At 36.7% G+C, this 26,958-nt stretch overlaps 1 protein-coding gene and 1 long non-coding RNA gene across 2 annotated transcripts in view; one reads left to right on the top strand and one right to left on the bottom strand.

The window, feature by feature from the left end:
• The window catches only part of LOC115269232 (uncharacterized), a 169,305-nt gene that overhangs the window by 75,293 nt on the left and 67,054 nt on the right, over window positions 1–26,958 (top strand). The gene's annotated exons all lie outside the window — the stretch shown is intronic.
• LOC134285382 (uncharacterized) lies at window positions 1,428–26,442 on the bottom strand. The gene is made up of 3 exons (XR_009996327.1): window positions 17,938–26,442; window positions 17,741–17,829; window positions 1,428–17,686 (listed from the first exon to the last, which is right to left on the bottom strand). It is a non-coding gene; the product is annotated as an uncharacterized LOC134285382 (long non-coding RNA).

Here is a 26,958-nt window from a genome sequence, read left to right as displayed (position 1 = left end):
CTTCAGGAATTTCCGATGGAATTTCTCCAGAAATTTCCGAAGGAATTCTTCCAGGATTTTGCGAAGGGATTCCTCCAAGAATTTTGGAAGGAATTCCTCCAGGAATTTCCAATGGAATTCGTCCAGCAATTTCCGATGAAATTCCTTCAGGAATTTCCGAAAGAATTTCTCCAGGAATTCCTAAAGGAATTTCTCCTGGAATTTCCGAATGAATTCCTCCGGGAGTCTCCAAAGGAATTCGTCCAGCAATTTCCGAAGGAATTCCTCCCGAAATTTCTGAAAGAATTCCTCCAGGACTTTTTTTGAAGGAATTCCTAATGGAATTTCCGAAGGAATTTCTCCCGGAATTTCCGAAAAAATGCCTTCAGGATTTTCCGAAGGAATTTTGCTAGGAATTTTCGACGGTATTCCTCCAGGATTTCCCAAAAAATCTAAAAAGAATTTCCGAAAAAAATCCTCCAGGAATTTCTGAAGGAATTCCTCCAAGAATTTCTGAAGGAATTCCTCCAGGAATTTCTGAAGAAATTCGGAAAGAATTCGGAATTCCAAAAGAATTCGTCCAGCAATTTCCGAAAGAATTCCTCCAGTAATTGCCGGAGAAATTATTGCTGGAATTTCCGAAGGAATCCCTCCTGGAGTTTCCAAAGAAATTCGTCCAGCAATTTCCGAAGGAATTCCTCGCAAAATTTCTGAAAGAACTCCTCCAGGAATGTCCGAAGGAATCCCTCATGGAATTTCCGAAGGAATTCCTCCAGGAATTCCGCTAGGAATTTCCGAAAGAATTCTTGCAAGAATTTACAAAAAAATCCAAAAAGTATTTCCGAAAAAAATCCTGCACGACTTTCCGAAGGAATTCCTCCAGGAATTTTCAATGACACTCACCCAGCAATTTCCGAAGGAATTCCTCCAGGAATTTCCAAAAGCATTCCTCCAGGAAGTTTGGAGTTATTTTGTCCAGGAATTTCGTAAGGATTTACTCACGAATTTCTCTATGGATTTTTGAAAGAATTCCACCAGGAATCTCCGAAGGTATTCATCCAAGATTTTCCCAAGGAACTGCCCAAGGAATTTCCGAAGGAATTCCTTCAGGAATTTCCGAAGGAATTCCTTCAGGAATTTCCGATGGAATTCTACCAGGAATTTGCGAAGGGATTCCTCCAGGAATTTTGGATGGAATTCCTTCAGGAACTTCCAAAGGAATTCCTCCAGGTATTTCCGAAGGAATACTCTCAGGAATTTTCGAAGATATTCCTCCAAGAATTTCCGAAGGAATTCCTGCGTACATTTAAAAAAAAATAAGAGGATGCAGGAGAATTTTATTTTTACTAATCAAAAACAGCTCTGATCATCTAAATTTTTCGATTAAGTTAGAAAATAGTTGCTCGGTCAGGGGGGGGGGGCACGCCCCCCCCCCTGCCCCCCTGGCTACGCCCTTGAAATTCTTCCATGAACTATCCATGGAATTTACCTAAGATTTCCTATAGAGATTTCTCCAGGAATTCCTCCTGGGATTCCGCCTGGAAGTTGTGCGGAACTTCCTCCAGGAATGCCTTCTGAGGTTTCTCCTGAAATTTGTTTCAGGGATTCCTTCACGGTTCTTTCCAAGAATTCCCCTAGGGATTCTTCCAAGAATTTCTGTAGAAATTTCTCTATGAATTTTTCCAGGAATTTTTTAAGAGGTTTCTTCAGAAATGCCCAAGGAATTCCTTCAGAAAGTCCTCCAGGAACTCATATAGGAATTCTTAAAGGAATGCCTCCAGAAATTACTACCGCAATTTCTTCAGGAATTTCTCCAGGGGCTCCTGAACAAATTCCCCCGGAAATTCCTCTCGGAGTTTTTCCATGAATCATTCCAAGAATTCCTCCAGGGGTTCCTGCATGAATTCCTCCTGAGATTCCTCTAGGAATTCTTTCAAGGATTTCTTCGGGAATTCTCTGGGAAATCCTCCAATGATTCCTCCACAAATTGCCTCCCAGGCCCTGCCTCTAGCTACGCCAATGGAAATTTCTCCTGGAAGCCTTATATATTTCTCCAGAAATTCCTCAAATAATTTCTACAGGAATAACTCCAGTAAATACTCCGGGAATTCCTCCAGGAGTTCCTCCAGATTTACCTCCAGGAATTCCTCCTAAAATTTCTTCTCGTAAAAATCCTCTAGGAATGTCTGCCAGAATTTCTCCAATATTTTCTCTAGGGATTCCTCCAGGAATTGCTTCACGGATTACTCCTCAAAATTCTAAAAAAATCCTCCAGGTACCCTTCCAGGAATTCCTCCTGGAAATGCCTCCAGGGATTCCTCCAGGAAATTCTGCAGGAAATTTTCAAGGAATTTCTTTTTGGGATTCATCCATGAATTTCTTCAGAAATTGCTCAAAAATTCCTCCAGGAATCCCTCCATAAATTCTTCCAAAAAAACCTTCAGAAATTCCTTCATAAATCCTCCAGGGATTCCTCCAGAAAATCCGCTAGGTAAGAATTCATCCAGGGATACCTCCATAGATTCCTACAGGAATTTGTCCAGGAATTTTTCCAAGAATTTCTTCAGAAATTCCTCCAGGAACATCTCCAGGAATTTCTCAAGGAACTTCGCCTTGGAATACTCCACATAATCCTCAATCAATTTCTCACCGAACTCTTCTAGGAATTCTTCCAGGAATACCTCCATGGAAGTCTCCAGAAATACTTGCAGGAATTTCTCCAGAAATTTAGGAATTTCTGCCAGAATACCTCCCGGAATCCTTAAATATTTGTCCAGAAATTCCTTTAAGAATTCCTCTAGTTATTCCTCCAAGAATTCACCAATGAATTCCTCCATGAATTCTTCCAAAAATATCTTCAGGAATTTCTCCAGAAATACCTCTTGGAATGCAGGGATTTTTAAAGGAATTCTTCAGGTATTCCTAAAGAAAATCCTCCAGGAATTTCTCCAGGAATTTCTCCAGGGATTCCTGTAGGAATTTCTGCAGGAAGTCTAAAATATTTTCCAAAAATACCTTAAAGAACTCCTTCGGGATTTTCTTCTGGAATTCCTCCAAAATTTCCTTCAGAATTCTGCAGGGATTCCTTGAAAATATCGAGAAAATCCTAGTGAATTCCTCCATTGGTTTCTATAGGATTTTTTTCTGGAAATTCTCAAAAAATTTCTCCTGGTATAACTCTAGTAATTCATCTAGGTATTCCTACAAGAATTCCTCCACGGATTTTTCCAGAAAAATCAATTCTCCCGGAACTCTTCCAGAAATTCCTCGAGAAATTTCTCCAGGGAATTTCCAGGAATTTCTACAAGAATTTCTTCAGGAAATCCAGGGATTCATCAATGAATTTCTTCAGATATTCCTCAAAAACCCCGTCAGAAAATCCTCCAGGAATTCTTCCAGAAATTCCTCGAGAAGTTGCTTCAATAATTCCTTCAGAAAGCCGAAAATATTCTCCCAGAAATATCTCAAAGGATTCTTCCAGGAATTCCTCCAGAAGTTTTACCAGGAATTCTGGCATATTTTTTACAGGAATTTCTCTAGAAAAACCTCTAGGAAATTTAAGAGGGTTTCTACTGGGGATTTCTCCTGGGGATCCCCCAGAGATTGCTTCCAGGGTTCTTCCAGGGATTCTTCCAGGAATTCTTCCAGAAATTTCTCTAGGAATTCTTCAGGGATTTCTCCTGAAATTTCTCCAAAGATTCATTCTGGAATGCCTTCACAGATTCCTTCAAGAATTCCTTCTAGCATTACAGCGTGGATTTCTCCAGGAATTTTCCAAAGCTTTCTCCTGGATTTCCAAGGATTCCTTTAGGAAAGCCTCCAAATTTTCTTCCTGAGAATCCTCCAGGAATTCCTTCTGGAATGCCTCCACGGGTTGTTCCAGAAATCCCTCCAAGAAGTCCTCCAGAAATTCGTCCCTGAATTTCTCCAGAAACTCTTCCATGAATTTCTCGAAGGACTCCTCCAGATTTTTTTCCAATGATTCTTTCAAGAATGCCTCCAGGGATTCCTCCAGGAATTTCTCTAGTTATTCCTCCAAGAATTCATCAATGAATTCCTCATGAATTCCTCCAAGGGAATCATCAAGGGAACGCCAAGATAGTACATGCGTAGCAAATAATTGCAATTTGATATATAGAATGCTAAAATGAAACATGAGATTTTTAGATGGTGTAAACATTAGTTGCTGCATAAAAATCAAATTGCGTGCGGCAGTTAAGGTGCATGAATTCACCGTGGTGTATAGGATCCCTAGACAACGCTGAGATCATTGGGATGGTGCAGAGAATGCTGATATGAAGCATGGCATTCAAAGATGGTACATGCTTTCAGCATGATGCATTAGAGTTGACATAGGTATTTTTATGCACGAAACTTCATATAATAATAATGGTGAAGGCCACGGTTACGATTGAAAAGCTTTAGTAGTGCATGAAATTTTTCGATGGTGCGAAATTTATCGAATTTCTTCCTGGGTTGCTGCTTAAGGGATTGTTTTCTTCAAGGAATCCTTCAAGGATTTCTTCAGGAATACCCCCAGGGATTCCTTCGCGAATTCCTCCATGGATTCCTTCATGGATTCATCCAAGAATTCATTCAGGTATTCCTCCAGGAATTCCTTCAGGACTTCAGGACTTCAGGAATTCATCCAAAATTTCCTCCCACAACTAATCCAGGGATTTCTTCAGGAATTCCTCAAGGGATTCTTCCAGAAATTCCTCCAGAAATTCCCTCAGAAATTTCTCCGGAAATTCCGTTAGGAAGTCCTCCAGGAATTCCTCGTTTAAATATTTCCAGGAAAAAGGAATTTCTCCAAGATTTCATCCAGGAATTCCTCCAAGACAACTGCCTAGAATTCTTCCAAGAATCCCTCCAGGCATTCCAAAAACTCCTACTGGACCTTCCCCAAGAATTTCACCAGAGAACCCTCTAAGATTTCTGCCAAGTATCTCTTCAGGAATTTCGCCAGAAACACCACCAGGGATTTTTTCAGAAAATTCCTTCAAGAATTCATTTGAAAAATTCTCCAGAAACTCCTTTATGAATACCTCCTAGATTAGGGTGGCCCACACTTATATGAAAAACAAAAAATTCGAAAAATACCAAGTCCTACCTCCTAAATCAGTTGTTTTGGACTCCCAGAAGCTACGTTCAAAATTTGAGCAAAATCGGTTGAGCCTAAGGGGGCGCTCAAAACGCTTGAAGTTTGTATGGGAAAACTTGGCCAAATGTATGCAGAAATTTTAAGTTTTCGGATTTTGCCGCTAGGTGGCGCTGTAAGCGGTCAATAATCAAACCCTTTGGTATTATTGTAGGTGACTATATGCCAAAGAACTTTGTCGAAGACCGCTAAGTGATCCGATGGCTGTGAAAAAAGTTATACCCTAGGCAAAGTTATTTCCCGCAATAACTGGAATTGAAGGAATTTCTGGAGAAATTCCTGTAATAATTCCTACAGCAATTCTTGTAGAAATTACTGCAATTATTCCTGGAGGAATTCCTGGAATATTTCTTGTAGGAATTCCTGGGGTATTTCCCGGAATAATTCCTAGACTAATAATTCCAGAAGGAATTCGTAGAGTAATTCCAGGAGAAATTCCTGGAAATATTCCTGAACGAAATCCTGGTGTATTTGCTGGAGGAATTTCTGGAATATATCCCGGAGTTCCTGTAAGAATTTCTGGAGAAATCCGTGGAGGAATGACTGATGGAATTCCTGAAAGAATTTCAAGAAGAATATCTGTGAGGAATTCCGGGAAGAACCCCTGTTGGAATTGCTGGAGGTATATCGTGATCAATTTGTGGAGGAATGCCTGGATGTATTCCTGGAGGAACTCTCGGAAGAGTATTTGGAGGACACCGTGGAGGAATTTCTGAAAGAATCCCTTGATAAATTCATAGATAAATTAGCAGTTATTCATGGAGAAATTCCTGGCTGAATTCCTGGAGGAATTTCTGGAGAAATTACCCGGGAAAATTATCCATAGACATTCCCTGGAAGAATTCCTGAAGTAATCCCTGGAATAATTTGTGGAAGAAACTCTGGAGGAATTTCTGGAAGAATCACTTGAATCCTGAAGAAATCCCTGAATCAGTTGTTGGAGGAAATCTTGGATGAATTCCTGAAGGAGCTCTGGAGGAATACTTGAATGAATTCCTTGATGAGTCCATGGAGGAATACGCGAAGGAATCCCTGGAGGAATCACTTGAGGAATCCCTGGAAGAATTTCTAAAGAAATCGCTGGAGCAATCTTTGGAGAAATTCCTGGAGGAATTCTAGGAAAACTTCCTGAAGGAATCCCAGGAGAAATTAAGGGAACGCCTGGAGAAATCTTTGGGGAATTCCCGTGAAATCATCGGAGAATTTGAGGAACTTGGAGAAATTTCCGAGAAACTCCGGGTAATTTCCGACACTTCAAAATATCATAAAGATCATTTGTATGCCAGTGGATGCACAAGTAACACAAAGAAATACTCAAAATATTATGAAATACAATAGAGGTAATCGTGAAAGAATTACATCGATAAAGTAAAGAGAAACAATCTTAAGAAAATGTATTCCAGAGTAGTTTGGATGACCTAGATCACCCAATTCATGTACCATGAGTTTTCTAGGGGTGCTTTGAGACTTTTTGGGTACCGTTGACTATGTTCTGTGATCATTCATCGTGTATGAAATTTGGTCGAGAAAGTTGGATTTGTGTCACAAACTTCGGAGTACTTTGGAGGCCTTAGAATAGTTCTGGGAGCAAAACTTCAACAGACTATTATGGGTACTAATACATTGCATGTCAAGGATCACCGACAATTATAAATGATTAGCAAAACGATGAAATTTGGCAAAAACATGTAGAATATATTTAAAAAAAATACAAAAAAGTCACGTATTTTCGGCTCCCGGGTGCAAAGGGGGGAGGTATCATGCATTTCTTAGCTCAACTATTGCCCTTAACTATAAAAGAAAATCCAAGGTAAAATGTTTTAAAACAAAGAAGATATTGCATTTCTACCAAAAGAAGATCGTCCCGGTTATTTACGGGTTAATGACAGTAAGTTAAGAGTTTCTGCTAGGAATCGGTCAGTGATTCCTTTTAAACACGGAACTGGGCTTTTTTTTGGAAAATTTGGAAAAATCTTTTGGGAATTCCTTCAAATATTCCATCGAAAGTTTACTCAGTGCTTTAAACGGGATTTCCTTTTCCGATTTTGTGGAAATTCATTCAAAGATAACCTCAAGAATTTCTCTGGAGGTTTCTACGTTTGCACCTTCTGAGTTTATATTTATGCAGATTTATTTGAGAATTTCTCCACAAATTCCTTCAATAAAACATTCTTTGTTCAATCTTCCATAAATTGTTACGGGATTGAATTCAAAGATTTCTGAAAGAGGATAACTTAACCAATTCCACGTTCATTCATTCAGAGATTCCTATGGGAATTTCTGAATAGATTCGTCAGGAAAATCTACCACAGATTTTTCGGGAAAGTTTCCAGATTCATTGCAGAATAGCTGCAAAGATTTTCTCAAGAATTTCCAAAAATATCTTAGTTCATTCATCCAGTTCAAACTGTCGAAAATTCATTCTGAAATTATTTTTCTTTCAATGATTATATAGATTATTATCAATGATTATGATTATTATTGTCAATGATTATTTTACTACGTACAAAGCTTCCTTCGGAAATTTCTCACAAATTTCCCTCATTTATTGCTCCAGAGAATTTTCCAGGAATTCTTTCAAAGACTCCATCGAAAATTTATTCAGGATTTGTTCCACATTTTTTTTTTGAGAATTCATCCAGAGATTAATTCAATAATTATGTTTTGCTCAACCCTCCTGAAAGTGCTTCGGGAATATTTCTAAAAAATAGTGCAGAGTTTCCAGAGAACTGTTGTAGATATTTCTTCGAATTTTCCATATCAATTTTCCAAGAACATTCTGTGTTCTATTTACATACATGATGCAGAGATTTCTGAGCGAATTAATCTAGACATACCTTCGTTCATTCCTCCAGAGATTTAAATTACCTTTTTGACAAAGATTTCTAAGAAAATTCCACCACAGGTATTTTTAGAAGTACTTCAAAGACTTTTTGCAAAGATTCGTTTTCGAGATTTTCTTTTGGGATTTTTTCCAGGCTATGCTTCGTAAATTCCTTGGGAGATCATTCTGAAAATGTATACTTAGATTCCGTGTCAAGCTTTCCCACAAATAACTTCGTACTTTCTTACAAAGAGTATTTTAATAACTCTTTCAAAAATCTTTTAAATTTTTATTCAGAGCTTATTACGGGATTTTCTTTTAAGATTTTTCGGAAAATCATCCAAATCCAAATCCTTCTGAGTTTTTATTCTGTATTTTCTTCACCGATTTATTTGAGAATTGCTCCACGAATTTCCTCAAGGAAACATTCTTGATTCAATCTTATTCAATCTTTCAATTGCTACGGGATTGTATCCAGTGATGTAAGAGAATAACTCCAGAGATTCCTACTTTAATTCCTCCAGAGATTTCTTTGAGAATTTCATAGATTCGTAAGGAATTTCTACCTGAGATTTTTCAAGAAAGTTCCTAAAGATTTATTTAAGAATTGTTGCACAGATTCCTTCAAGAAAATTACATCAGCGTTCATTTCTCCATGTATTCTTTCGGAAATTCATTCTTTCATTTTCTCTGTAAATGTTTTTAATAGTTATATAGATACTTCGTCTAAAATTTCCTCCGAGAGTTTTCTCATAAATACATTCAGATAGTGGGATTTTTTTTTAAATACTCCATTTAGAATTTATTCATGATTTTTTTGGAATTTTCTCCATATTTTTTGGAAAATCTTTCGGATATCCATTTTAAGATTTACTCCAACAAAACTGTTTTGTAAAATTCTCCTGAAATTATTTCTGGAATATTTGTTTAAAATATATATTGCAGAGGTTCCAGATAATTAATTTAGAAATTCCATCCAACATTTTTCCACAGATTCCTTCAAGAACTTCCCAAGAACATTCTATGTTAAATCTAAGAGGAAATTTCTCCGAAATGCCTGGAGTAATTCTCTCAGAAATCTTTGCATACATTATGCAGAAATTTCTGAGAGAATCACTCTAGAATACCTTCGTTCATTCCTCCAGAGATTCATATGGAAATTTCTACAAAGATTGCTAAGTAAATGTCACTACATGTTTTTTGAGAATTACTTCAGAGACTCATTAGAGAAAAGATTCAAAGTTTTTTCTTTCAAGAATTGTGCAAAAAATATCAATTTCTCCAGAAATGTCTTCGAAAATTTATTGAAAGACTAATTTAGAGATTTATTTGTTCAGTTTTCGTGATAAGGAGTGTATCGGAAATTAACTGTAAATGTTCAAAATGCTCTATCTCGAAGCACGGTTGGTTTTTTTTTATTCCGGTTCTTCTACGAAATCTTTACAATATAGTTAAGTTTAGAACAGCTTGGAGAAATTTGAAAAATATTTAGTATTATTGAAAACATGGTTCTATGAGTACACCACACAAATAACAAACTGTACAAAATGCATTTTTAATTTTTTTTAACGTTTCAATAATTTGTAGCGCAAAAAATAATTCGGGAAAAAATCTGGATGTATACATAACATATCACTCAATACCGACTTTAAAAATTCTTATTTTAGATAGAAAAACCTCCAACATTTAGAAAATGGTCTATCTCTAAAAACACTTAATTTTGGTCGAACTTTGACGCTCTGTTTTAAATATCTTCAGAGGTTATAAAAATCCGTTCTCTGGTAAACTACTTCTTCACTACATTTAAATACATGCCCAATAGAAAAAATGCGAATTTTAAAATTTATGTATTTTTTTATTTGCGTAATCGTTCTTTGAAGACGCATATAAAAAGAGTTTCTCAAAAAATGGCCTTTTTTTCATTTTTAAGAATTGCGCGAAACTGCGGTAGAATGTTTTCTTGATAAAAATAGTTTTCCTATATGAGCGTTCTTTAAAAGAATATATTTGCGTAAAAATAAGAGAAAAAATGAATATTTCCCCACAGTTTCCGCAATTTTAAATTTTTAAGAGGTGTCCAAAATTTTAGAAACATGTGTAAAAAAATCATAAGTGCCATTTTTTTTTTCCTTTTTTCATTTTGTCAAAAATTCATTCGAGATTTATATAGTATCTCCAAAAATAAAGTTATGTTTATTTCGAATAGATTAGTTTTTAGGCAGTTGTGAAAGTTTATAGTTAATTTCCGATACAGTACTTATTCTTTTGCGAATTTCTCCAGGATTTGTTTCGTAAATTCCTCAGGAGATTATTTCGAAATTATATCCTCAAATTCCGTCTCATGTTTTCCCACAAATTACTTCGTTCTTTCCTTCAGAGCATATTTTCAAAAGTCTTTCAAAAAATCCTTCAAATTTTTATTCAAATGTTCTTTTAGGATTAAAGGCTAATTTCACAGGAATCTCTTACGTGATTTTTTTTTGGGAATTTAAGGGTATTACTTCATATTTTTTTTTTCTGGCATTCCTCCAGAGTTAAATTTTGAGAATTGACCTCAAGTATTTTCCATAATTTCCCAAAAAAAATTTTTTATTCTAGATTTTTTTGTTTCAGATTTGTGAGAAAATTATTCCAGAGATATCGTGGATTCGTTAATTTCTCCACGATGTTTTTGCAAATTCCCAACAGAATGTTTCTGGAATTGCTCTGGAGATCGCTCTGAAAAATCGAGCACAGATCTTACAGGAATTTTCCTACAAACTCTTTTAAATATTTCTTCACAGTTTTTCTTGGGATTTCCTCCTGAGACTTTTTGGCAATTCTTTCAAAAATTACTCTAACAAATTTCGAGAGATTCTTTCTGGAATTGATCGTCCACAGATTTCCTCCAGAGATCATTTTAGAAATTCATTCAAATGTATCTTCAGAAGTTCTCTCGGAATTTTCCTGTGGAACATTTCTTTGTCTTTCTTCTATAGATTATTCCTTTAGACATTCTTTCGAGATTTTCTACATACATTGCATTCATTATTATTATGATTACTGATGTTTTGATACTATAAATAGTTCTTTACAATTTTCTCGAGATTTCTTATTCTTATGATTTTCTTCCAAAAACTTTTTCGGAAAATACTTCAGAGAAATCCACTAGAGTTTATTTCGGATTTTTTTTTCGAGAATTGTTCTACAAAATCCGTTGATAAAATTCCCTAAAATTTTGTTCATTCATCCGAAAATTCATTTGTTAATTTCTTCTCTGATTTCTTAAACCATTTCTTAATAGATTTCTACGGTAATTCTTTTAGAAATTCCATCGGAAATTTATTCACAAATTTCTTAAAAAGAACTCTAAAAAAACTTTCGGGAAATCTATCAAATATTTATTTAGAGCTTCTTTCGGGATTTATTTTACATATTTTTATTAGAATTCGTCTAGAGATTACTTCAGAAATTTCTCCACCATAGATTTATTTAAAAATAGCTCTACAGATGCCTTAAACCATTACCAAAAACATTCTATGTTAAATTTTCCAGAAAATTCTAAGGGAATGTATCCAGAGGCTTCTGAGAGAAAATCTCCAAAGATTCCTTCAGGGATTGAGGGAAATAAGTTCCACCAGAGATTTTTAGGGAACTACTTCAGATTAATTTAAGAATTAATACAGATTCCTTCAAGAATTTAAAAAAAAAATGTGTACATATCTCCGAAAACTGATCTACAGATTTTTTTAGAAAACTACTTCAGTGATTTCTCTGTTCAGTCTTCCAGATTCGGTTTTGGACATTTCTCCACGATTTGTTTCGTGAAATCAGCAAGAGAGTCTTTCGGGAATTGCTCTGGGTATTTTTTTTCAACAACAAGTCCATACACTCCGTCTGAAATTTTCAAACAAATTACTTTGTATTTCTCCAGTGACTATTTTTAGAATTCTTTCAAATATTCTTCAGGACTTTCAACAAAATTGTTTTGTTCAATCCAGCAGATTTTGTGTCCGGGAATGTATTTAGATTTCTGAAAAAAAAAACGACTGAAAAGAATCCAGTAAAGTGTTTCATAGTTTCCTTCACGAGTTGTCCAACAGGTTTCGTCGTTTCTCTGAAGACAATTTCAATCATTCGTCCACAATTCCTTTCAGTTATTCATAGATTCCGTATGGATTTTTCTCACAAATTACTTCGTTTATATGCCCAGAGAGTATTTTAAGAATTCTTTCAAATATTCATTCAAAATATTGTTTAGAGGTATTTTTGGATTCCTACAGAAATTTCTTGAGAGATTATTTGAGAAATAACCGCAGATAATTTCGAAATTCCCTTCAAAACCTTTCAGTTATTGACCTCATCCTTTCCTCTTGAGACTTTTTCACAAATGTCTCCATAAATTATCTTGTAAAATCATTCACAAATTTCTTTAAACATATTTCCACTAATTCTTCTTTTATTTCAAAACAGGTTATTACGGGAATGCCGTAAATATTTCATTGCAAACTTTTTCACGGAATCTTTGTCCAAAGATGTAGTCCCTTAACAGATTACTTCTAGGATTTTTCAAAAATAATTGTTCAATTGGGTCATTCAATGAATAAAATAGTGCTATTTTCTATTGCCTAATTAAAAAAGCAAATTTTCTAACGCAATTTTATTGCGTTCCAATGTCTTTGTTATGTCAAAATAAACAAAACAGAATGGGAAAGATGTGTTGACAGTTCGCCCCGAAGAAAAAAAGACATTCAAACTTCAAATTAATTTATTTATTTTTTTCTCGTGCACCAAATGTGATGACATTTTGGATTTCGATTCACTTTCGGATGGAGATTCCAATTATCGTACAATCAATTAAGAACCTAATTCTCCAGAAACTCCTCCAGCAACCTATCCATAGATTTCTTTGTTCTCTCAGAACACATAGGGGAACTTACGTATTTTCGGCAGTTTTGTTTTCTTCGTCATGTGGGGGTTTTTGAAACCTGTTGATCTCAAAGTTGGACTCAAATCCTTCCCAACCCAGCGGAGTTGTATGCCCAAATTTCAGACAATTTGGCCCACAAAAACCCCCCATGACGAAAAGAACAAACCTGCCGATAATACCCTTTGTCACCCTATTCCAAATAATCCTATGAAAAGTTCTACAGCGATTACAAAGAAAATTCTAGCAGAGATTCTTATTATTCCAGAGATTAAATTTAAGATATCTTCAAGAATATCACGGAATATTTCTGTAATCATTTCTCCAGAAATACCAACGAAAATTTATTTCAAAATGTCTGAAAGAATTACTTCAAAGATGTATTTGTTTATTTCTCCAGAGAATCTTTTGGAATATTTTTCAGGAATAGTTCTCTAAATTCATCGATTATTTCGAGAATTTGTCTTTCAAGAATGTTTCCACCATTTTGTTTCGAATATCCTCTATCGAGGATTCCTACAGATTTCTTTGAACATTCCTCCATAAGTTCTATCAAGATTTTTCCACATATTCGTCGTTAGTTTATCTCTCCAGAGATACCTTTGAGCATTTCTCCAATGATTGCTGGAGGGGCTAGATCCAGGGCAGAAATTGTTTCATTTTTTTTTCGGTATTTTTTCCAAAAATTATTTGAAAATTCTTTCTTGAATTCCTTTAGAAGATTTCCCTTTTTTCCTCCCTGTTGTTGATGGGAAAATTCCTTTTAACATTCCATTGAAAATTTATTCGGAAGTTCTTTCGGGCTTCCTCCAGAAATTTCTTTGGATAAGGATTTTTTTTCATTCATGCCTTCAGCGATTTTTTTTTCGGAAATTTCATCAAACATTATTGGAAAATTACTGCAAGAGTTTGTTAACAGATTGCTCAAATACCCATATACAAATTTTCTTTCATGTTCCAAAATTTCCTTCGGGAATGTATCCAGAGATTTCTGAAAGAACTACTCCAGACATTCTTCCGTTTATTTCTCCAGAAATTGTTCCAAAGATTTCTATGGCAATTATTTCGACAGTTCGTCCACAAATTGCTTAGTGTTTTTTCAACAACCACCTTCGTTTATTACCCGTGGAATTATTTGAAGTTTTTTTTTTAATTCCTCCAGAGATTTCTCCAGAGATTAATTTCTCCAGTGACTGTTTTTGAAAATTCCTCCGAAGATTATTTTTAGAATTGCTCCACAGATTTCTTCAAGATTTTATCTATAAAATTAATTCGTTCAATTCTCCATAAATTTCTTCGGGAATGTATCAAACACATATTTTCATGAGATGAATGTATTATTAGCCGAGATGAACCAGCCCTGGGCTGAAAATCTCGTTAATAAAAATAATAAAATGTATTATCATAGGAATTCTCCAGAAATTTCTTCTGAACTATTTTTAGATATTTGTACGGAACCATACTTAGTTCAAATCATACTTAGTTCAGTCCTTCAGAAATTCCTTTGTCATGTTTGGATTTTTGAGAAAACTAATCTTGAGATTTCTTAGTTCATTCGCCCAGAGATTCTTCCGGAAATCACTCCTGATATTCATTTAAGGTTTTCGCAAAAAAATGTTCATTTTGTCAAGAATTAGTTCGAAAATTCATCCAAAGATGTTTAAGAGAGAATAACTTCAGAGATTCCTTCGTTCTTTTCACAAGAACGTTTTTTAGTAATTCTTTAAAATATTCCTTCATAAATTTCATCGCAGGTTCCTTCGGAGTTTCCTGCTGAGATTTCCCTTTCGTGTCGAACCAGGACAATTGTGCTGTTAAGCTGTCACAGTTTCGCGTCTATTTTTTTCTTTGTTTAGTCTTTGTTTTATGTGATGTAAACTGTTTCAATAATTCAGCCATTACTTACACTTGTATGTGTGCAAACAAACTTTTGTATACGTTCCTTCTGAGATTTACCACAACAAGTTAAAAAAGGTGGACAAAAACCGCAAAACATCAAAAAGTTTTTATGCAACTTAGTATCATAATTTATATTTTAGTATCATAATGGCCAATTTTTCCGAACTGGTTCATTATGCAACTGAAATGAGTTGCATAATGAAAAATAGTGAACATTATGCAACTCAAATGGGTTGCATTATAAAAAAAAATCATTGCATAAAATTTTGTATAGAACTCGTTGTTAAACTCGATTTTTTCAGCTCTCTTCGTATTTATCCAACTCGGCAAGTCTCGTTGGATAAATGTACGACACGTGCTGAAAAAATAACTTTTTGCTCTTACATAAATAACTATAACTGTCGCATATTTTTCATTTCCGTTTTATCTAGGCCTAGTCAAAGCTAAAAATCGACAGATAAAGAGTAGTTCTCCAGAAATACCTTTTGCGAATCCTAAAGGGATTAAAGGGTATAGGAAATAGTTCCGAAATATCCCACTGGAACTACTGGAAAATTCTTCCTTCAAACAATATATTATGAGCCGGGGCCCGTGGTGTAGTTGGTCACACGTTCGCTTCATATGCGGATGGTCATGGGTTTGATTCCCAGCCCCGGCACTTGCAATTTTTCGTCAGTTGCTTTTCCCCCGAGAGCAACTGACACTGACCTTCTTCTGAGCCCCATGGCTCAAACGGACCCCTGGATATCGGCTCAAACGGATACCTGGATATCGGCGAACTGCTACTCATAATGGTGGACCCCCAATCGGACTGGAAAGGAACAACGGCCATCCATCACCATCCTTGTGCTCATCATTCTACTAGGTATAAAGTAGAAAAAGTGAAAGCAGCAGAAAGGCAACCAGTTCGATAAAGTAGAATAGAATCTAGGCGCTGTACAAAATGTAAGTGCAGCTGTCAATTGAAATTGCTCACGTAGTGCCCCAGTGGACAATAGAGCTGTAAATTAGGTTAAGTGATTAAGAATTAAAAAAATATATTATGAATTCTTCGATTTTCATCCCCATATTTTTTCCGGAATTATTCCAGAGATACCTCAAAGAATTTCTTCATTTCATAAAATATTTCTTTGTTCATTTCTTCAGGGTTTTCAACTTGATTCTTATTAGAAAATTTCAGTGATTCCCCTGGTGATTTTTTTAAAAATTCTTCCACAGAATTTTCCTCAAATTTATTTGTTCTTTAAAGGGATTATTTTATATATTCCGTTAAAATTTTATTTGGAAGTTCTTGCGGGATTTTCTCCTAAAATATTTCAGAGATATTTTTTTTTCGAAAATTGCTTCAAAGATTCTTTAGGAAACAACCCCACACAATCCTACGGGAATTACTCCTTAGATTTTATCACAAATTCATCGTTTAAAAATTTTCCCACATTCTTTCGTTTTTCTTCTAGAACTTCCAGAACCTCCAGACTCGATCGAGAATCCTCACAAGGATTACTTCGAGAATTCTTCCAAAAGTTCCTTAAAGAATGTTTCCTTCAAATTCCGTTGTTCATCCGTCCAGAGTTTTCTTTGTGAGTTCATCCAGAGATTGCCAAGGTAGTTTCTCTAGAGATTTCTTTTGGAATTCCTTCATAGAACCCGACGGAGCTTAATCCAGACATTATTCTTTCAAAATTACGTGCGCAGATTCATTCATTATTTTTTCATAAAACACCTTGCTCTTTTCTTCAGGATTTTGTTTTAGAAATTTATCTAGAAATAATTTCGATAATTCGTCCACAAACTCCTTCGGGCATTTTCTCACATATTCCTTAGTTTATTTCTCCAGAGATAACTTAAGGAATTACTTCAAATACAAAATAGAATATTTATTCAGAGCTTCTTTCGGAATTTCTTTGTTATGTATCCAGGAACTTCTTCAGAGATTTCTTCGTTTATGCCTCCTGAGTTTTATTTCTATGATTCTTCTACAGATTCAAAGAAAGTTTCTCCACAGATTACTTCAAGAATTATTCTTTGTTCAATTTCCTTCCGTAGTGTATAGGATTTCTGGAAGAATTACTCCAGAGATTCCTTCGTTCACTCATCCATATATTCTTTCGGGAATCCTTCCAGAGATTCCTATGGAAATTTTCGAAGCATTCACGGGTGGTTAATCAAGCTCTAGCATAAGCTTAAGAAAAACGTGTTTGCTAAAAAAAAACAATTGAATTCATCAGTTGCCATAAGATCAATAGTAGAATATTTTGAATTATTTGAAAAATAGTTTTTATTTGCTATTGGAGGTTCGACTGTTGGGATTCAACTTTCTCTTAGAAACGGCTACGCAGTCTTTTAACAGTGAAACGATGTTTATTAACTGCCCAACGTTTCGACACGGGATTAGTGTCTTCTTCAGGGGAACTGGAATTTACTTACATGTACAAATTCAAACTCTACTGACAATAATTTTACAGCATGTACCAAAAAAACATTACCAGGACAGTTACAGTTAGACAAAACACAAGACCAGAACGACCAAGTTAATGTAAGTTATTTTCGACAAAATTATGTAAAAGTTTGAATTTGTACATGTAAGTAAATTCCAGTTCCCCTGAAGAAGACACTAATCCCGTGTCGAAACGTTGGGCAGTTAATAAACATCGTTTCACTGTTAAAAGATTGCGTAGCCGTTTCTAAGAGAAAATAGTTTTTATTATTTTCAAAACGATTATTTTAAAATAATAAAATCATTGTTTTTCTATTATTATTTTTTCATAATTGTTTTTAATTGATTTTGTGTTATTACTCCTATTGAAATGCTGAAACAAGTGTTTTCCTCTTGTAGCATACAGGGCTTATTATCCAGGGTTGATGAAGGCGGAAACACGATTAAGAATGGATAGGGGTTTTGCACAGTCTTGAAGATCTGCAAAAAATATCCTTAGTAATGTAAACTTTAGTTTTATCATGATATTTTTACCTGATTTCAAAAGTATTTCTTTGTTTGCATAACTGCTCAACAGTTCCTAATCTAAAAACGAGTCGTTTATTTATTCACTTCCAGATTTCCTGCGAAGATACAAAACAGAAATATCCACAGTTATCGTGAATTCGATCTAAATAAAAAAAAACACTTTCTATTTGGATTATATATTGTCGAAATGAAGTTAAACTTACGTAATGTTCAATATTTATATTATGTTATCAGGGCACAAAGTTGATGGTACAATTAAAATAAACTAAAGAATCGTTCATTTCTACATTTCCAGCACAGAATCCTCCTCTCAAATTAATGATAATCATTTTGACTAAAGTCTGCGAAAGAAACAATCTTATTAAGAGTATGAATAGTGGAAAGAAAATAAAACTCACCTGCAAGAATTCCTTCTTCCTCTAAACAAACTCAATTTTTCTCCAAAAATAAATGGGTTGCTGCTAGAATACCGTAGTACATCGTTCAAAACAGTTTCAGATAATATTATTATTAACAACAAAATATATTAAATTGTATTTTTATAAAATGTTTCTCGACGAGTTAACTTCTTGCAACAAACTTATTTTTTTATCGTCGAATCTCGGCCATTTTTCATCATTTTTATCAAAATTGACACCGTCGCAAACTTGTTTTTCAATCGTGTTGTTTATTTGCTGAGAATGTGAAAATGTTTGGCCGAAATTCAGATAGGAAATTTAAGTTTTACCGTATATATATTTGCTGAGCTACGGCGTTGCCAGTCGATTGACGAGCTCTTGTAAGTTTAAAGTGAATATTCCCAACCCTGGTTGTCATGATATGAGTTATAGCTGAAATGCCTGCAAATAAAACCAATATATTGTATTCACAAGTAAAACTGGAACGTTATTCAACGATGGTGCAAACATTATTACGCATACGGTATTGATGCATAGCTTAATTACTCAGAATTGTTCCAAGGAGTTTCATAAGAATCGCCATCTTACGACAACAATTCTTAACAAAATTTATTATTCAAGAATTACTCCAAGAAGTTTCTTAAGAATCGCCATCTTACGACACCAATTCACAGCAAAAGTCAGATTATTAAAGAATTTCTTTACCAAGCACTCAGGATTGCTCCAAGGAGTTTCATAAGAACCGTCATCTCACGACAACAATTCTTAACAAAATTTATTATTCAAGAATTACTCCAAGAAGTTTCATAAGAATCGCTATCTTACGACAACAATTCTTAACAAAATTTATTATTCAAGCACTCAGAATTGCTCCAAGGAGTTTCCTAAGAACCGTCATCTCACGACAACAATTCTTAACAAAATTTATTATTCAAGAATTACTCCAAAAAGTTTCATAGGAATCACCATCTTACGACAACAATTCTTAACAAATTTTTTTATTCAATCACTAAGAATTGCTCCAAGATTTTTAAAGCATTTCTTAATTAAGCACTCAGAATTGCTCCAAGGAGTTTCATAAGAATGACGGTAGAATCATGGTAACAATTCTTAACAAAATGTATTATTCAAGCACTCAGAATTGCTCCAAGGAGTTCCATAAGAACCGCCATCTTACGACACCAATTCCCAACAAAAGTCAGATTATTAAAGCATTTATTAATTGAGCACTCAAAATTGCTCCAAGGAGTTTCATAAGAATCGCCATCTTACGACACCAATTCTCAACAAAAGTCAGATTATTAAAGCATTTCTTAACCAAGCACTCATGATTGCTTCAAGGAGTTTCATAAGAACCGTCATCTCACGACAACAATTCTTAACAAATTTTATTATTCAAGCACTCAGAATTGCTCCAAGAAGTTTCATAAGAATCGCTATCTTACGACACCAAATCTCAACAAAAGTCAGATTCTTAAAGCATTTCTTAATTAAACTCTCAGAATTGCTCCAAGGAGTTTCATAAAAACCGCCATCTTACGACACCAATTCTCAGCAAAAGTCAGATTATTAAAGAATTTCTTAACCAAGCACTCAGGATTGCTTCAAGGAGTTTCATAAGAACCGTCATCTCATGACAACAATTCTTAACAAATTTTATTATTCAAGCACTCAGAATTGCTCCAAGAAGTTTCATAAGAATCGCTATCTTACGACACCAAATCTCAACAAAAGTCAGATTCTTAAAGCATTTCTTAATTAAGCACTCAAAATTGCTCCAAGGAGTTTCATAAGAATCGCCATCTTACGACACCAATTCTCAACAAAAGTCAGATTAATAAAGCATTTCTTAATTAAGCACTCAGAATTGCTCCAAGGAGTTTCATAAGAATCGCCATCTTACGACAACAATTCTTAACCAAATTTATTATTAAATCACTAAGAATTGCTCCAAGAAGTTCCAAAAGAACCGCCATCTTACGACACCAATTCCCAACAAAAGTCAGATTATTAAAGCATTTCTTAACCAAGCACTCATGATTGCTTCAAGGAGTTTCATAAGAACCGTCATCTCACGACAACAATTCTTAACAAATTTTATTATTCAAGCACTCAGAATTGCTCCAAGAAGTTTCATAAGAATCGCTATCTTACGACACCAAATCTCAACAAAAGTCAGATTCTTAAAGCATTTCTTAATTAAACTCTCAGAATTGCTCCAAGGAGTTTCATAAAAACCGCCATCTTACGACACCAATTCTCAGCAAAAGTCAGATTATTAAAGAATTTCTTAACCAAGCACTCAGGATTGCTTCAAGGAGTTTCATAAGAACCGTCATCTCATGACAACAATTCTTAACAAATTTTATTATTCAAGCACTCAGAATTGCTCCAAGAAGTTTCATAAGAATCGCTATCTTACGACACCAAATCTCAACAAAAGTCAGATTCTTAAAGCATTTCTTAATTAAGCACTCAAAATTGCTCCAAGGAGTTTCATAAGAATCGCCATCTTACGACACCAATTCTCAACAAAAGTCAGATTAATAAAGCATTTCTTAATTAAGCACTCAGAATTGCTCCAAGGAGTTTCATAAGAATCGCCATCTTACGACAACAATTCTTAACCAAATTTATTATTAAATCACTAAGAATTGCTCCAAGAAGTTCCAAAAGAACCGCCATCTTACGACACCAATTCCCAACAAAAGTCAGATTATTAAAGCATTTCTTAACCAAGCACTCATGATTGCTTCAAGGAGTTTCATAAGAACCGTCATCTCACGACAACAATTCTTAACAAATTTTATTATTCAAGCACTCAGAATTGCTCCAAGAAGTTTCATAAGAATCGCTATCTTACGACACCAAATCTCAACAAAAGTCAGATTCTTAAAGCATTTCTTAATTAAACACTCAGAATTGCTCCAAGGAGTTTCATAAGAACCGCCATCTTACAACACCAATAGTACAGATCGGTGAAGTACTAGATGTGTAGTAATGAGCTGAATTTTAGTATGGTGAGAAGGTCAATTCTCCGTTTCTGCAGTGAAATGGATCCAAAAGCGTGGGTATTATGATTCCTTGCCTTATTTGATGCTGTTTGAGCAAAACTTTGGGCAACAGTGTTGTTGTTTTCTCAATTTCTTGCAACATAAACAATATAGTTATCCAAAGTTTTGCTCAAACAGCATCAAATTAGGCAAGGAATCATAATACCCACGCTTTTTGTACCATTTCATTGTAGAAACAGAGAACTGACCTTCTCACCATACAAAAATTCAGCTCATTACTACAAATCTAGTACTACATCGAACGTGCCCCATTCCCAACAAAAGTCAGATTATTAAAGCATTTATTAATTAAGCACTCAAAATTGCTCCAAGGAGTTTCATAAGAATCGCCATCTTACGACACCAATTCTCAACAAAAGTCAGATTATTAAAGCATTTCTTAACCAAGCACTCATGATTGCTTCAAGGAGTTTCATAAGAACCGTCATCTCACGACAACAATTCTTAACAAAATTTATTATTCAAGCACTCAGAATTGCTCCAAGGAGTTTCATAAGAATCGCCATGTTACGACAATAATTCTTAATAAAAGTCAGATTATTGAGGCATTTCTTAATTAAGCACTCAGAATTGCTCCAAGGAGTTTCATAAAAACCGTCATCTAACGACAACAATTCTTAACAAAATTTATTATTCAAGCACTGAGAATTACTCCAAGGAGTTCCATAAGAATCACCATCTTACGATACCAATTCTCAACAAAATTCAAATTTTTAAAGCATTGCTTAATTGAGCATTTAGAATTGCACCATGGAGTTAGGTAAAAAGGTACAAATTTACTTACTCATTGGACTATATAAACGCTGCGCTGATGAATCTATTCTGTCGGCCGATCGTTTCCAGTCCTCGTTGACAAAATCCATCGCTGCATATTATTTGGCATATCCCATGGTTCGCGCAGTTCCGTCAGATTCCGTTTTCACGCAACGAATCTTTGTCCACAGATTGCGGGACTAGGGAGCGCATATTCGCAACTGCAAACACTACTTCACATCCTGGGTAACATCATTATTGCATGTTCCAGGGTACACCATTTTTCCACGTTTCAATATTTTTCACTATTTAATATGTACCTTTGTGAAACATTTTTTCGAAAAAAGCGCAAAAACTTAAACACTTATCGCACATGTCATGAGGCACCCCTTCCGGATCCCGGAACACCTTTTCTTATCGTGGATAACATCATTTTCACATGTTAGCTTTATTCCAGGATAAACCGTTTTCTCCACTATTTCATATTGGCACCAACTCATCCTTTCCAAAACAAACGTAACCCAACACTTGGAACACTTCAGCGCCGAAATCCGCGCCGCGGATCTGACCACGCACGGAACCCGAATCCACCTGCGTTTCCTTTGGTTTCACCTTCAAAGATCCCCGGACACTGCGAACGCGAACCGATATGTGCCGATTGTTTTACCGGCACCATCCAACAAACGACCTTGTACGGTTGTACTCTCGGAGGTTGTTTTTTTTTTGCAAACTGGTTTTTTTCCATCTCCAACCCCGGCAAAAAAGAAAACTCTTGAGAGACTTTCAGGACCGAATTGTTTATAATCTGTCTCCCGGATCTTACCGCGCACGAAACCGGAATCAACCTGGGCTTCTACGTATAAAAACCACCCGGATACTGCGAACCCGCGAACCGATTCTTTTTCCGGCACCATTCAAAACAGACGACGTTGTACCTACTCGCGGCGGTTGTTGTTTTTTTTTGCAAACAGCTTCGCTTGCATAACTTCCAACAACAACAACATAAACAAAACCAAAAAAAGAAGAAGAAAAGCATATGCTGCATGTTGTTCGAGCAGCAGCATACCTAACAGTGCCTCACAGATGTCTCACGTCTCACATTTTTCCTGGTGGGGTAGTAGTGAAACTTGGGGGAAAATATGTGCACTCTTACCCCGGTTGTTAGTTTTATCATTATTTAGCCGTTTTACCCAAATCAGTTGGGTAATATTTTCATATGCAATCTGAATAGCCTTTGAATTGGCGTGCATTTTTGTGTATGGAAAAATTCAAGCTAGTGTTCGTGTGATGAAATGTCACTTATCTCTATTTATTGGAAACGACGGCGTCGAATATTCTGGTGTGTGTTTGTTTATCACCGAGAAGCAACACATGCGTTCTCGCTCTTACATGTGGCTTGGATATATCTGTCTCTGTTGCTGATAGTGTGTACGTTTGGTTCGTTCATTTAGCAACAAGCAAAGGAGAGTGGAACTGGCATTCCTCGCTTCGGTCAGCCCCGACGAGTGATAAACATTCATCGCCACGGTTGGTCGTGAATATACTTCAGCATGAGGCATTCGCACCCACCGGTGGACTTGAGTGTTGTTTAGTTGCTTCCGCCGTTCTTCGTGAGCCAAGCGATGTGCGATGGTGTGCAGTCCAGGAGAGCGAACGAAAAATGTGATTCAAAGCAGCGTGAAAACTAGCAATTCGTTCATTTTTGAATGAATCTTCCAGGCTCTGGTGATGATCGATTTTTTTATCGGACACCTAATTAAAAGCTGTTCAGCATTCTTTGGAGAGAACGCTAAAACAGATGCTTTTCTTTTTTCTAACCATGATCCATTATCTAATGGGGCGCTTCTCATTGTGTCTTTCTTTATCTTAACCATTCGTTTACAGCTTCATTAGTATCTAAAATGCGTTGAATGAAGGTAAAAAGCAGTTATTTGACGAATTCATATGGGGACTGACTGTATTTACGGATACTTTTTTTTCTCGCTTGTTAGTCAAAGAAAAGCATTGACCATTTGAAATCTTTGCCTACGATTTGATCCTGTGGTTGGGATGCTGATCAGGGCTCGATATGAATCAACTTGTGAAGATCGTGTTGATCACACGGTGGAATGTTGATTTTATTAAGCACAAGATACTCCATGCCCAAGGAAGGCAAGAAAGTTTTTTCTACGAAAAGTTCCTGGACCGAACGGTGATCGAACCCGTCACCCTCAGCTTGATCATGCTGAATACTCACGCCTTTACAGCTGTTGCCATATGGTACTGTTCAGTATTGTACTCGAAGAAGTGATTAGGAAGTCTGGTGTGCAGAGGAATGGCACAATCATCCATCATACGCTCGCACATGTTCCACGGCTTTGCGGACTATATTGATCTCATGGATATCGATCTTAGGGCTGTGAATGAAGCTTATGCTCTTGTCCGAGACGAAGTACGTAATTGCGGCTAGAGACAAATGAAAGCCTATTGGTGTTAGTGCTGAGATAGTAATTAATGAGGATTTGTTTGAATTTGTTTTTCTTGACATACTTGGGACAGTGACGTTCCCAGTGAAGTAGAAAGGCGTATTGCAGCTTCGAATAGGGTTTTTTAAGGATTGCGTAACTAGCAAATGCAAACGCAAAAGAGCTCTGCATGATAGGTAAATTCTTCCTATGGCCCTTGAAGGTCACGAGGCGCAGACCTTAAAGGAGGTATACAAAAAAGCTATTTTTAGTGACTGAGTGCTGTGGACAACGAGCTGTACCAAGTGTACAGCGAGGCGAATATTGTGAAACTTATAGAAAATAGTAGACAGTAGTGGGCTAGACACGTAGTATGAATGCTGGAAACAAGAATTGCGAAAACAATATTCAGCAGGAGACCAAGTTAAGATCGGTGACTTCAAAACTGGAGGAACGTCGGCCAAGACCGACGAAGATGGAACTATAACATACTAGCTAAGCTAGGCGTTGGAGTAAAGTTATTCTGTAAGCCAACGAAGTTTGGCGTGGTTGAGCTCTTGCTAGCCTTTATCAGAGTGACATATACAAACGCCGCCCTGTATTCATAGGCCTTAGCGGATCGCCAGTAGTGGCTCACGCCTTACTTACTTACCGATCAGACTACACATTCAATCCTGAATTGCCTGTTCAGCACTTTTTTGAAGAAAATAGAACAGCAGAACTGTTTCGGTAGCTTCGGTAATCGATTTTACTGAGGCTCAGTAAACCATCTGTCAAAACCGGGAGTAAAAGGTATAACAGGTATAAAAGGTAAACAATGCAGTATAGCTGCATTCAGCTGTTCTATTTTCGTCAAAAATGTACCGAACACGGTATTCCAAATTAAGTGTGTATGGCCTGGTTGGCCTCTGCTGTACATAGCAGCCGTCTCCATTCCATTCGATCCATGGCTGTGTGTCTCCAGTTCTGTATTCTGCATAGGGTCCGCAGATCGTCCTCCACTTCGTCGACCTACCAGCTAGTGCGCACCACGTCTTCTTGTACCGGTCGGATGACCCTCGAAAACCATTTTGTTGCTGTCTGACATCCTGATGACGTGACCCATCCACCGTAGCCTCCCGATTTTCGCAGTGTGGACGATGGTTGGTTCTCTCGGCAGCAAGTCCAGTCTTCCATCTGCACTCCACCGTAGATGGTACGCAACACCTTCCGTTCGAAAACTTCAAGGGCGCGTTGATCCTCTGCACGTAGGGTCCATGCTTCATGCCCATAGAGGACTACCGGTCTAATCAGCGTTTTGTAGATAGTTAACTTCGTATGACGGCGATCTTTGTTCGATCGTAGAGTTCTGCGGAGTCCAAAGTAAGCTCGATTTCCTGCTACAATGAGTCTCTGAATTTCTTTGTCGGTGTCGTTGTCGGCGGTCACCAGTGAGCCCAAGTACACGAATTTTTCAACCGCCTCGATTTCATCACCGTCGATAGAAATTTGGGGTGGCGGGCCCACGCCCGCCTTGGAGCCCTTTGCCATCATGCACTTTGTACGTTTCCGCCATCGTCTCAAAATTTCGAGCTTTAATATTAATATCGTCCCACTCGTGTTTATCCCCGCTCTCCTTATTACACCCTCTACGTCTACAGCAATGTTGAACAGCAAGGACGAAAGACCATCACCTTGCCGTAACCCTCTGCGAGATTCGAAGGGATTCGAGAGTGTCCCTGATACTCGAACTACGCACATCACTCGATCCATCGTCGCCTTGATTAATCGTTTCAGTTTATCTGGAGTCCGTATTCGTGCATAAACTGCTATAGCTGTTCTCGATCGATTGTATCATACGACGATTTGAAATCGTTGAACAAGTGATGTGTGGGCACGTTGTATTCGCGGCATTTTTGCAACACCTGGCGGATGGCAAACATCTGCCCCATTGTAGCGCGTTCATCCATAAATCCAGCCTGATATTGCCCCACGAGCTCTCTTGCAATCGGTAATAGACGGCGGCATAACATTTGTGAGAGTATATTGTAGGCAGCGCTCAGTAGTGTGATCGCGCGATAGTTTCCGCAATACAACTTGTCGCCCTTTTTGTAGATGGGACACACGATACTTTCCATCCACTCCTCCGGTAATACTTTCTCCTCCCACCACCAGTGCTTCTCCACGGTATTTTAGTAACTCGCTTGGTAGTTGATCTGCTCCAGCAGCTTTGTTGTTTTTCAACCGGCTAACCTCCTCTTCAATCTCTTGGAGATTAGGGGCTGGAAATCTTTCATTCTGCGCACGTACTCCTAGATCTGTTACCGTCGTAATTGAGGATCGTAATGCTGCCGCCACCTCTCCACTACCTCGTGCTCGCTCGTGAGAATATTCCCGTGATTATCTCGACACATGTCGGCTTGTGGCACAAAGCCTCTGCGCGAGCGTTTCAGCTTCTCGTAGAACTTTCGTGTGTCCTAAGCGCGGTACAGCTCTGCCATCGCATCGCAATCCCGTTCTTCCTGCTGACGCTTACGTGCCTCATTCGCTCTCGTACGGTACTGCAGCATTCTCGC

This window comes from Aedes albopictus, chromosome 1 (assembly GCF_035046485.1).
Source record: "Aedes albopictus strain Foshan chromosome 1, AalbF5, whole genome shotgun sequence".
In the NCBI taxonomy this organism is placed as follows: domain Eukaryota; kingdom Metazoa; phylum Arthropoda; class Insecta; order Diptera; family Culicidae; genus Aedes; species Aedes albopictus.
This window is presented reverse-complemented; position numbering and strand designations above follow the sequence as displayed.